Raw genomic sequence first — 12630 nt, 5'->3', positions numbered from 1 at the left:
AATGATTAAACAATGTTATCAAACATTCTTATCCTTTTCTTGAGGTTTTGGGAAATACCTTAAGGAGTATGATTTGATTTTCCATGTTGTGATAGTAGGAATCGCATGCTTGTCTTTGTGTATATTCGAGACATTTCTGAAACTGACGTTAGTTAAGTTAAAGTTAAGTATGTTTATTTACCACCCAGGCTATCTGCTCAGGCGTGGGTAATCGTGATTACAGTTTTACATATATTCGACTTAATACAGTATTCTGTGATTACTTTAATTGTACATGGTAAAAGTAAAATATAAATCATACAACATACAAAAGAATATTACATTGATATATTTTTGACACTGTGTTTACATAACACTGTTCTTTATTTACAGCAAATTGACACAGTATAATTAGAATATAGTACGAGTATATCTTCCATTGTGTCAGATGAAATGAAATATTCACATAGTTCTTTACACCTCATGCACGTGGTCTGAAAAGCTTTACCACAAAACATTCCGAGAAATGTAGAAAGTTAAGTAAGTTTATTTACCACCCTGGCTATCTGCTCAGGCGTGGGCAATCATGATTACAGTTTTACACATATATGACATAGTACAGTAGTCTGTGACTACTGTAATTGTACATGGTAAAGTAGAAATAGTAATCATACATCATACAAAAAATATTAATTTCATATGCTCTTGCCACTGTATATACATAACACTGTTATTTGTTTACGGTAGTTATTACATAGTGAATTTAAGATATAGTACAAGTATATCTTCCTGTGTATCAGATGAAATGAAATACTCACGTAGTTTTTTATACCTCATGTTAGGTGGTCTGAAAGGCCTGTATCTCATGACATTCCGAGATATAGTGCTCAAGCGTTCGCTTATTTTCTTCGTTACACAGTCTATATCTAGATTAATCTGCACTTCTTGCACCGTGCAGTTGCCAGTGCATTCATTCTGTAAACGTACTCTGGCAATAACCACGTCACATTGTCTGGTTTGACTTCGGTGCCACCCATAGGAAGGTTTGCTATCTCTATACTGATCGTAGTGCCTTATGGTACAGCTTTCAGGCCTTTGAGTGTTAATCAGATCTACTAGTTTTTCCTTATGAGAACTTTTCAATATATGTGCAACCCTAACAAGAGGCATCCCAAAATCTATGTTCACAGTATCTTTGCTTCAGGCTTCTTTCGCCACTTTGTCTACGTGGTCGTGCTTGCGTATGCCAACATGAGATGGTATCCATACAAATAGAATGTTGAAATTGCGCTTTGTTGCATAAGTTACGTTACGCTTAATGCAACTCACAATTTCCTCATCGCCACCACTTTGAAAAAATTTTAGTGTCCAATAGCAGCTTGAGAGTCACAAAAAACTACCCCAGACCCCCTGGGACTTTAAAATTCCTTGCGGGGAATTCCCGCCACTCCGTTTGGTAGGGGGGCCCAATTTTGTACTCTCATTTTATTTTATGTTAGTAACCATTTTTTATACAGCGCAAGCAAAAACCCTTGTATCCGGGCTGTACGGACCCGTCAGCGTAACATCATCCCCCCATAGATTCTGTGTTTTTTTACCGTTTTAACGCTTTGTTTTAACACGCAGTTATTAAACTTTTTCGTGGTAACTGTAAGGTGCATGATCAATGTTGAAATTTCCCATGGGGGAAAGGATCGTTTTTTGAATTTCAATTGAACATTATTTTTTGAAATTTTCATGAGTTTTTGGATCAGAGGGCGCGCGTGTGTCGTTAGTCAGTAAATTCGTGATTTATGTTCAGTTTTTTTTGGAAATCTGAGAGATACGGGGGTTTCCCCTAAAGCTTTGCCCAATAGGGTGGAAGGAGGATGGGCTAGAACGAAGAAAAGGCCTACCGGGCTGTGAAAACAGCCAATGGGACATCGCTTTGCCTCGGAAAAACAAACTTTGTCTTCCCCTTATTACCAAACTTTTTTTTAAATCTGACCTTTTTACATTTCTTTGAAAAAAGTTCATGAGCTTCTTTTCGTGGGAAAAGTATAGGGCCTGGACAGTTTCATCTCCTTTATGACCTGTTTTTACCCATTTACACATACCTTTGGTTTTCCATTTTCTTTAAAAAGGCAAAGTTTGGGTCCATGCCCATAAACCCCGGCAGTGGAACACCGATGGGGGTTGGGGACATATGGCTTTTCCTTTAGGGGGTACCATGCTAACATAACTGATTCTGGAAGGACTAAAGTGTTAAAAGTTAAAAAGAGCTGGTGTCGACTGTTCCAAACCATCAACTTTCTTCCTAAAACGTTTTACTGCCACTACATTAAAATTCTCTAGTTCCTCTAACAGTTTCTCCTCAGAATACCTCATCAGGTCTCGGGAAAGACAATTCCCATACACTGATTGAGGGTTTTGTGAGGAGAACATAAAACTTGGGCCCAGGAATGTCGCATATTGCATGCAGATGGTCACTCTCGTCTGGTGACGAAACCTCAACTATCAGGCTACCATCTCGCTGTGGGGTGATGCGAGGATCACGTTGACATACTTCAAGAACTTCAAAAATGTCAAGATCCATGATTGATACACCATCAATGGTCTTCACTACTAGGTACTTACTATATGAAATGCTTTCATATTTACCAGGTAAGATTTCCTTAGTGGACTGAGAAGGACTTTTCCCCTTCTTACCTGGTTTGGGAGCCCGGGAACCATTACGATTCCCATTCTTGCCCTTTGGAAGCTGGAAAGGTTTCAGAGTGACAACATGTGATGTTCCAGAGGGAATGGTCGAGGGATTGCGTAGGTCGCCAGGGAGAGAGCTAGATCTTTGTAAATTTGTAGTACTCATATAAATTTGAATTCTTCATTTCCTCACCCCCCCACCCACCATGGAGTCCAATGAGGGGAAGCTATAGTTGGGGTTCAAATCTCCCACAGCCACAGGGTATGAGGAAATATACGCAGCCACTATTACAGTACTGATGGCAGTCGCGGGATCTATGCGCTACCGACTGAATAGTGCCTGCTTGACCCTAGCCATATTTGACCAGCCGATTGACTTGACCGGGCCTTGATCAAGCCACCCATCTAACCAGAATAAAGGACCAAAGAGGTGTGTTGCTAGCTGCAGGGCGCAGCGTGCAGCATCGCTCAATCTCCAGGACTCCTGTCTCCTGGTAATATGGGATGCCACGCACGGCAAACACACGTGGGAGTATTCTCCCTGATCCAAGATGGAATGAACCAGGGGTGGGTACACCATCCCCTCTCATAGGCCTTGGTGGACCAGGAAGCCATTTTGTCTCATCCCTCACTGGTGACCCCTCCAGTATGGTTAGCCCTCTGTTCCGGCTCACCAGATCATTGGGACCTCAAGCCCCCCATCGCGGCAAGGCGGCTTCCGTTAGGGGGGCATTCTGTGAAGAATGACTTCGGTACCTCTGTTGATTATTTCAGAGAGTGCCAGTGGTTCATAGCCTGTGGCGTCTGAGTACCACGGCCGGGGGGAGGATCTCGTTTTCTCTCTGTGAAGCTGCAGGAGGAAGGAGGTTGCTGCATGTACCTTTTTCCCTAAGAAATTTTGGGCTTGAATGTATAATCGGGGATTAGGGGGTATACCCCTGTCAATGTCGGTAGTCGTCAGAAGTTTTTCCCCTTTATCCTAAGGGGCTGAGAATCCATTTTATGATAATTCTTCTACCCTGTGCAAAAACCTTTGTGCCTTTGTGAGAATAGTGTCAAAAGGGTAGATATTGTCTTTGGGGTGGCTCGCTGAAACCGTTTGCTCCTTTGGAGTCGTATGTACGACCAGGTGCCCTTTCCCTCATGGACATGTGGCCTAGGGCTTCTATGATAGCAACCCCTCTGCTGTAGCAGGAGGCGTTTGTCTTTTACCCTCAGGGTTTTTGTGGCATCCTTTCTGCGAAGCCGGCGCCTGCTAGGCCTCAAGGGTTGACTGATCCATACGTGTAGTATGTTCTGCTGCCTAGGGTGATGGTTGCAATGACCGTCGGGGTTTCTCCCTTTAGGCTAGGCGGGGGGATTCTTCTTTTGGTTGTCGGGCCCCATGACAGAGAACTCTACGGGGTTGGGGCCACGGGGGGGCTTCCAAAAAAATGGGTGGGGAGAGTCCATGCCCTTAGAAAGAAGCGTTTTTGAGCTGATGGCTTTTAAACACCCTCTCTCTCTCTCTCTCTTCCTTCTCTCTTCTCTCTTCTCTCCTTAGTTGTTTGCAAAGACTCATTGTCTTTTTCTAGGCGTTGATTTTTTTTGTCTTAACTTGTTTTCCGGGGGAGCCTGGATGACCTTTGATAAAAATTGTGCTCCCATTAGATCGATTTTGAGACCGGGGGGGAAAGGTTTGCCCCCAGGGGAGGTTGAGGCCTTCGCCCCCCTTGGGGGTACCCTGGAGCTTGTTTTGACGTCTCCAGTTTATCTTTTTTTTTTAATGCCAATAAAGGGGAAGGGGGGCATAATCCACCAAAATGAGCGGGAAGCTGTAATAAAATGATTTTAGTACTCTGTGTCGGGCTCCTATGCCCCTCCCATTGCTCTCATGACAGACGTTTTGTTTTGGTTCGGTCAACAGGTAGGGACTCCTTCGGGAAAGGAAGGGGGTCCAGTCTATCTTACCCAATAGAGGTGTCCAAAACCCCCAATCCATTCCCGGGATTTTCAACTTTGCCTTGAACTCTCTGTCTCAAGCCATGGGTTTGGTTTTGGCTGCAGAGATCTTTAGTCCTGTCCACAACACTCCCAGAACGAGGTCAACACCGCGGGGCTTTGTTAGGCAATATGGTCCAGGGGAGATGATAAAAAGGTCGCCTGCAAAAGAGAGATTTTTCACCCACTGGGAGGTTTATGTTGAGGATATAGGACTTATTGTGTTAAAAAGGGCGGGACTGGTTTTCCCATTTCTAGGGGATGTCTGTGTAGGTCCTGGAATTTGGCGTTCTGTTCCAAAAGTATCACCTATCCAAGTAAAGAGTTACCTCTGACCCCTTCTGGATCGGCTCTCCTAAAATGGACCCCCCAACGGAACCGCCTTCCCGCGGTGGGGGGGCTTGAGGCCCCAATGATCTGTGAGGGGACCAAGGGCTACCATACTGGAGGGGTCACCAGTGAGGATGAACAAAAATGGTTTCCTGGTGCCCCAAAGGCCTAAGGGGGGATGGGTACCCCCCCCGGGTTTTCATTCCATCGGGGACTAGGGAACTCTCCCACGTGTGTTTCCGTGCGTGGCCCCCCGTATTACCAGGAGACAGGATCCTGGGGTTGAGCGATGCTGCACGCTGAAAAACCCTGCAGCAGCAACACACCTCTTTGGCCCTTATTCTGGTTAGCGGGGGGCTTGTAAAGGCCCGTCAAGTCAACGGCTGGTAAAATTGGCAGGTCAACAGCCTATTCAGTCGGTAGCCATAGGTCCCGGCTGCCATCAGTCTGGGATATGGCTGCGTATATTTCCTCATTCCCCCTGTGGTTTTGGGGAATTTTAAACCCAACTATAGTTTTCCCTCGTTGGACTCCATGGGGTGGGGGGTGGGGGAAATGAAGAATTAAAATTTTGTATGATACTAAAAATTACAAAGATCTACTCTCCCCCTGACGACCTCCCAAAATCCCTCGCCATTCTCTCGGGAAAAATCACACGTTGTCACTCTGGAACCTTTTCAGTTTCCAAAGGGAAAGAATGGGAATCAAAGGTTCCGGGCTCCCAAACCAGGTAAAAAGGGGGAAAAATCCTCCTCAATCCACAAAGGAGACACCTGGTAAAATGAAAGCATTTCATACAGAAAGTACCTGGAGTAAAGACCATTATGTGATCAATAGGATCTTGACATCTTTGAGTTCAGGGAAAATATTTGAAGTTTTTCAACGTGATCCTCGTATCACCCCACGGGAAATGGTAGCCTGATGTTGGGGTTTTCGTCACCAGAAAGAGTGCCGTCTGCGTGCAATATGAAACATTCCGGGCTAAAGTTTCAGCTCTCCTCAAAAAACCCTCAATCATGAAAGGGGAAATTTTTTTTTTCCCCAGACCTGAGAGGTATTCTGGGGAGAAATGTTAGGGGAAAACAGAGAATTTAATTTTATGTCAGTAAAACGTTTGGGAAGAAAGTTATGGTTTGGAACATCGACACCAGCTCTTTCTTCTAATTTTTAACCCACTTTAGCCCTTCGAATGGGTTTAAGTTAGCAGGTACCACTAAAGGAAACCCAATGTGCCCAACCTATGGGGTGTTCCACTGCCAAAGGGTTTTGGGGCATGGACCACTCTTCCCTTTTTAAAAAAGGGACAACCCAAGAGTATGTGTAAAGTGTGGTAAAGAGGTCATAAAGGAGATACAATGTCCGGCCCAAATATGCTTTACCACTGCAAAAAGCTCATGAACTTTTTTCAAAGAATTAAAAGGTACAAATTGAAAGGAAGTTTTGGGTAAAAAGGCCCAAAGGGAAAGTTTTTTTCCGAGAAAAGCGACGTGCCCGTATGCTGTTTGCAAGCCAGGTGGGTTTTTTTGCTTCGGTTCTAGCCCATCCTCCTTCCCACCAACCTTCCCCCTCCATGCTTTTTCAGCACAACTCTGCCATTTCCCTAAACCCACCCCCAAATTTGCTGCACTGCCTCGGGTGATTGTTCCACAGAAACGGGTAGAGTGGGGTCTATTGAGGAACTCCTCCTCCAAATAGTCTTTGGACCCATCACAAGGTCCAGGGGCCTAAACGTGACAGCTCCGCTGCCACCACTCCACGGGACATCTCTGCTAGTCAGAATGCTCCTGAAGAAAAGGGCTCGGGGCACGCCCTTTGCCCAGGAAAGGAATCCTAAAACCTGTCCCAAAGATCCAGCTGCAACAAAATCCCGGGGGCCCCCGTTAGACAAAGCCCCTGTGGATTTTGTTGCAGTGGATCTTTGGGACGGGTTCAGGTTTCCTTTCCCTGGGAAAAGGGCGGCCTGAGCCTTTACTTCGGGAGCTTCTGACTAGCACAGATGCCCCTGTGGAGGGTGCGCTGGAGCTGTCACCTTGAGGCCTCGGGACCCTTGCCTGATGGCTCCAAAGCCCTTACTTGGGAGGAGGATCTCCTCAATGACCCTCACTCCCCTTTTTCGGGTGGAACAACTCACCAGAGGCAGTGTCAGAAATTGGGGGACGGGTTTTAGGGGAATTGGCAAAGTGTGTGCTGTAAGAAGCTTGGGGGAAAGGGTTTTGGTGGGAAGGAGGAGGGGCTAGAACCGAAGCAAAGGGCCTACCGGGCTGGGGGCAAACAGCATACGGCACGTCGCTTTGCCTCTGGAAAACTAACTTTCTCCTTGGTCCTTATTACCAATACTTTTTTTAAAATTTGCCCTTTACATTGCTTTGAAAAAGCTTCATGAGCTTCTTTCAGGGGTAACAGCATATGGGCCTGGACAGTTGTCATCTCCTTGATGCCTGTTGTACCCCCTTTTACCTACTTTTTTTTCCCTTTTTCTTAAAAGGGCAAGATTGGGCCCCCTCCCCAAAACCTGCAGGGGAAGCCCGCATGGGGTTGGGACATATGTTTTACCTTGGGGTGGTCCCTGCTAACTTAACCGATTCGGGAAGGATATGTGTTAAAATTTAAAAGAAGAGCTGGTGTCGCTTTTCCCAAAACCAAAACTTTTTCCCAAAAACTTTTTACTGACCTACTTTAAAATTCTCTATTTCCTCTAACAGTTTCTCCTCGAATACCTCATCGGTCTCGGGAAAGAAAATTCCCCTTACATGTTGAGGTTTTGTGGGAGAGCTAAAATTTACCCCCGGGAATGTACATTTTGCACGCAGACGGTCACTCTTGTCGGTGACAAACCCCAACTATCAGGCTACCATCTTGCTGGGGGGTGATACAGGATCCTTGCTCTTCAACTTTTTTCCCGATAAACCCTCAAGTGTAAAGATCCATGTTTTGATAACCATAAATGGTCTTCACTCCCGGTACTTACTGTATGAAATGTTTTCATATTTCCAGTAAGATCCCCTTTGTGATTAGGGGATTTCCCCCCTTCTACCGGGTTTGGAGCCGGGAACCTTTACGTTTCCCCTTTTTTCCCCTTTGGAAACTGAAAAATTCCAGAGTGACACGTGTGATTTTCCGAGAGAAGGTCGAGGGGTTTCGCAGGTCGTCGGGAGAGAGCTAGATCTTGAAATTTGTAGTACTCATACAAATTTTAATTCTTCATTTTCCCCACCCCCCCACCCCATGGATCCCAAAGAGGGGAAGCTATAGTTGGGTTCAAATCTCCCAACAGCCCCAGGGGTAATGAAAATATCCAGCCACTTCACATATGATGGCAGTCGCGGGACTATGCGCTACCCACTGAATAGTCCTGCTTGACCCTGCCATATTTGACCCCCGATTGACTTGCCGGCCCCTTTTCAAACCCCCGTCTAACCCCAAAAAAAGACAAAAAGGTGGTTGTTTGCTGCAGGGGGCAGCGTGCAGCATCCTCAAATCCAGGCCCTGTTCCTGGTAATACGGGGTTCCCGCACGGGAAACCCCCTGGAGAGTTCTCCCTAGTCCAAGGGAATGAAAACCCGGGGGGGGTACACCATCCCCCCTCTAGCCTTGGTGCACCAGGAAAACATTTTGTCTCATCCCCCCACGGTGACCCTCAGTATGGGTAGCCCTCGTCCGGGTCACCAGATCATTGGGACCCCAACCCCCCACCGGGGAAAGGGGGCTTCCGTTAGGGGGTGCCTTTAAAAGCCTGATCCAAAAAGGGGAAACGAGGGAAGCTTGACTTGGATGGTGACTACTTGGAAAAAACACCAAATTCCAAAAGGGCACCTATCCAGGGACATGCCACTAGAAAGGAAAACCAGTCCACCCTTTTTAACACAATAAAGTCCTATATCCAACATAAAAACCCCCCAGTGGGATGCAAGATCATCTCTTTGCGGCGACCTTTCTATCATCTCCACTGGACCATATTGCCTAACAAAACCAGCGGTGTCTGGACCTCGGCTGAGGAGTGTTGTAGGGCAGGACTAAAAATCTCTCAGCCCCAAAACCAAACCATGGCTCTGGACAGAGAGTTCAAGGGCCCAAATCTGAAAAACCAGGGAATGGACTTGGAGGGGTTTAGGATACCCTACCTTGGGGGAAGAAAGACTGACCCTCCTTCCCGAGGGGGGGGGCCGTACCGGTGACCCAACCAAATAAACGTTGTCAGAGAGCAATGATGAGAGAGCATAGGACCAACACGGTACTAAGTCTTCTATGTACATGCTGTCCCCCATTGTGGTGTGGATTTTTGCCCCCTTCCTCGTTGCTTAAAAAAAAAAAAAGATAAACTGGGGGACGTCCAAAAAAACTGCCGGGTACCCCAAGGGGCGAAAGGGCCCCCAAACCCCCTCCTGGGGGCAAACCTTCTCCCCCGGCTCCAAAACGATCTAATGGAACACAATTTTTATCAAAGGTCTCCGCTCCCCGGAACAAAAGTTAAGACAAAAAATTCAGCGCCTAGAAAAAGACAATGAGCTCTTTGCAAAAAACAGAGAAGAGAAGAGATAGAGAGAGAGAGAGGAGGGAGAGAGAAGGGTGTTAAACGCCATCCTCAAAGAACACTTCTTGCTAAGGGGATGGGCTCTCCCACCCTGACTTTGTTTAAAACCCGCGTGGGGACAAAACCCGATAGAGTTCTCTGTCATGGGGCCCGCAAACCCAAAAAAAATGAATACCCCCCCTAGCCTAAAAACAAAAACCCAGACGTCTTGAAAACCCTCACTCCCAGGGAGCAGAAAATACTACACTATGGGTCGTCAATCCTTAGCCATACTGCAGGCGCCGGTTCGCAGCAAGGGATCCACAAAATCCAGAGGGTAAAGACAACGCCCCTCGCACACAAGGCATTTTCTTCTAGAAACCCAAAGGGCCCCATTCCATGAGGGGGGGACACCTGGGCGTACATACAACTCCAGAGGAGCAACGACTGTTTTAGCAGGCTCACCCCAAAAAACATATCTCCTTCTGACTACTATTCTCACAAAGGCACAGAGGATTCTTGCACAGGGGGAAGAATTACTAAATGGATTCTCAGCCCCATTAGGATAAGAGGGAAAACTTGCTGACAGACTACCGACATTTACAGGGGTATACCCCCTAATCCCCTGATTATACATTCAAGCCGAAAAATTTCTTAGGGAAAAAGTGTACGATACAGCAACCTCCTCCTCCTGCAGTTCACAGAGAGAAAAAAGAGATCCTCCCCCTCGCCGTTGGGATCAAGCCACAGGCTATGAAACTGGGACCCTGAAATAATCAAAGAGGGACCCAATCATTTTCACAGAATGCCCCCTAACGGGAAACGCTCCGCGATGGGGGGTTGAGGGCCCCCAAAGATCTGGGAGCCGGAACCAAAGGGGGTACCCCTTGGGGGGGCACCATGAGGGGTGGACAAAGGGGTTCCCGGGGCCCCAAGGCCCCAGAGAGGGGATGGGGTACCACCCCTGTTCATTCCCTCTTGGATCAGGGAGAATACTCCCACGTGTGTTTGCCGGGGCGTGGGATCCCCTTTACCCGGGAAGAGTCCTGGAGATTTACGATGCTGCACGCTGCGCCCCGGCTACAACACCCTCTTTGGTCCCTTTATTTGGTTAGATGGGGGCTTGATCAAGGCCGGGCAAGTCAATCGGCTGGTCAAAAATGGCTAGGTCAAGCAGGGACTATTCGTCGGTAGCGCATAATCCCCCACTGCCATCAGTACTGTAATGTGCTGGTATATTTTTCCCCATTACCCTGTGGCTGTTGGGGATTTGAAACCCCACTATACTTTCCCCCCATTGGGCTCATGTGGGTGGGGGGGTGAGGAAAAGAAAAATTCAATTTTATATACTACAAATTTTCAAGATCTAGCTCTCTCCCGGCGACCTACGCAAAACCCTCGACCATTCCCTCTGGAAAATACTTTTGTCACTCTGAAAAAAACCTTTCCAGCTTTTCCCAAAGGGGAAAATGGGAATCGTAATGGTTCCCGGGGTCCCAAAAAGGTAAGAAGGGGGAAAATCCTTTTCTCCCTAAGAAAACTTTCCCCGGGAAATATGAAGCATTTATATAGTAAATACCCAGTAGTGAAGACCATTATGGTGTTCAACATGGACTTTACATTTTTGAAATCTTTAAGTTGTCAAGTGATCCTCGCTCACCCCACACGAGATGGTAGCCTGATAGTTGAGTTTCGTCCCCCGACAGAGGACCCCGCATGCAAATGCGACATTCCTGGGCCCCAAATTTTGTTCTCCCACAAAACCCTCAATCATGATGGAAAGTCTTTTCCCGGACCTATGAGTATTCGAGGAAACGTTAGAGGAAATGAGAATTTTAAAGTAGTGCGTAAAAAGTTTTTGGAAAAGTTTATGGTTTGGAACATCGCCCACTCTCTTTTTCTTTTAAAACTTATCCCTTCCGAATATTTATGTTGATGGGACCCCTCAAGGTAAAAACATATGTGCCCAAACCCCATCGGGCTTTTCCCTGCCGGGTTTTGGGCATGGAGCCCAAACCTTTCCCTTTTAAGAAAATGGAAACCAGAGTATGTGAAGTGTGGTACAAAAGGGCATCAGGGATGACAACTGTCCAGGTCCAATATACTGTTACACGCAAAGAAGCTCATGAAGCTTTTCAAAAACAATGAAAGGTACAGATTTTTAAAAAAAAGTTTGTAATAAGGGCAAGGAAAAGTTAGTTTTTCCAGAGGCAAAGCGTGGCCCCTGTGCTGTTTCCAGCCCGGTAGGTCCCCTTTCTTTGGTTCTACCCTCCTCCTTCCCCCATATTTTTGGGGCAAGGTGAGGGAACCCCGTTCTCTCAATTTTCCAAAAAAAAACTGAACATAAAACACGAATTTAGTGACTATCGACACACGCGCGCCTCTGTACACAAATCTCCCTGAAAAATTTCAAAAACCCAAAGTCTAAATTTGTAAAAAATCAAAAGGGGCGATCCATTTCCCCCAGGAAATTTCACTTGTCGCACCTTTCTGTCTACCAGAAAAGTTACATAAATGCGGTTAAAAAAAATCGCTTAACAACGGTAAAGGAAAACAGAAACTATGGGGGATGAGTTTCCCCCGACGGATCCGTCAGCCCGGATACAAAACGGTTGTGCTTGGGGCTGTATAAAAAAAGGGTTATACAAAAATCAAATTTAAAAATAAGTACAAATTGGGCCGCACTACACAAAAGGAGCTGGCAGGTATATTCCTCCAAAGGAATTCTTAAAGTTGGGTCGGAGTATTTTCTGGACCTCAAATGCTATTCGGGCACAAATTCCTTTTAAAATGGTGGCGATGAGGGAATTGTGGTTTCTTAAGCGTAACTAACTTTTCAACAAAGCGCAAATTTTTAATTTTTTGTATGGATCCCTTCCCTGTTGGCATACGCAAGCACGACCCACTAGACAAAGTGGCGAAAAAAGCCGAAGCAAAAAATACTGTAAAATAGATTTTGGGATGCCTCTTTTTGGTTGCACATAATTGAAAAATTTCATAAGGAAAAAATAGTAGACTGATTAACACCAAAGGCCCGAAAACTTACCAAAGGCACTACGTCAGTATAGAGTAGCAAACCCTTCCCATGGGGGGCCCAAGTCAAACCGAAATGTACGTGGGTTTTTGCAAAGGGTACGGGTTACCAAAAA

At 46.2% G+C, this 12630-nt stretch overlaps 1 protein-coding gene across 10 annotated transcripts in view; it reads right to left on the bottom strand.

Annotated features, from left to right (window-relative positions):
• LOC119573154 (verprolin-like) overlaps positions 1-12630 on the bottom strand; it is a 122606-nt gene that overhangs the window by 5376 nt on the left and 104600 nt on the right. The window lies entirely within an intron of this gene.

The sequence above is a fragment of the Penaeus monodon genome, chromosome 5, assembly GCF_015228065.2.
Source record: "Penaeus monodon isolate SGIC_2016 chromosome 5, NSTDA_Pmon_1, whole genome shotgun sequence".
NCBI lineage: Eukaryota > Metazoa > Arthropoda > Malacostraca > Decapoda > Penaeidae > Penaeus > Penaeus monodon.
Note: the sequence above shows the minus strand (reverse complement) of the source record. Positions and strands in the feature narration are given on the sequence as shown.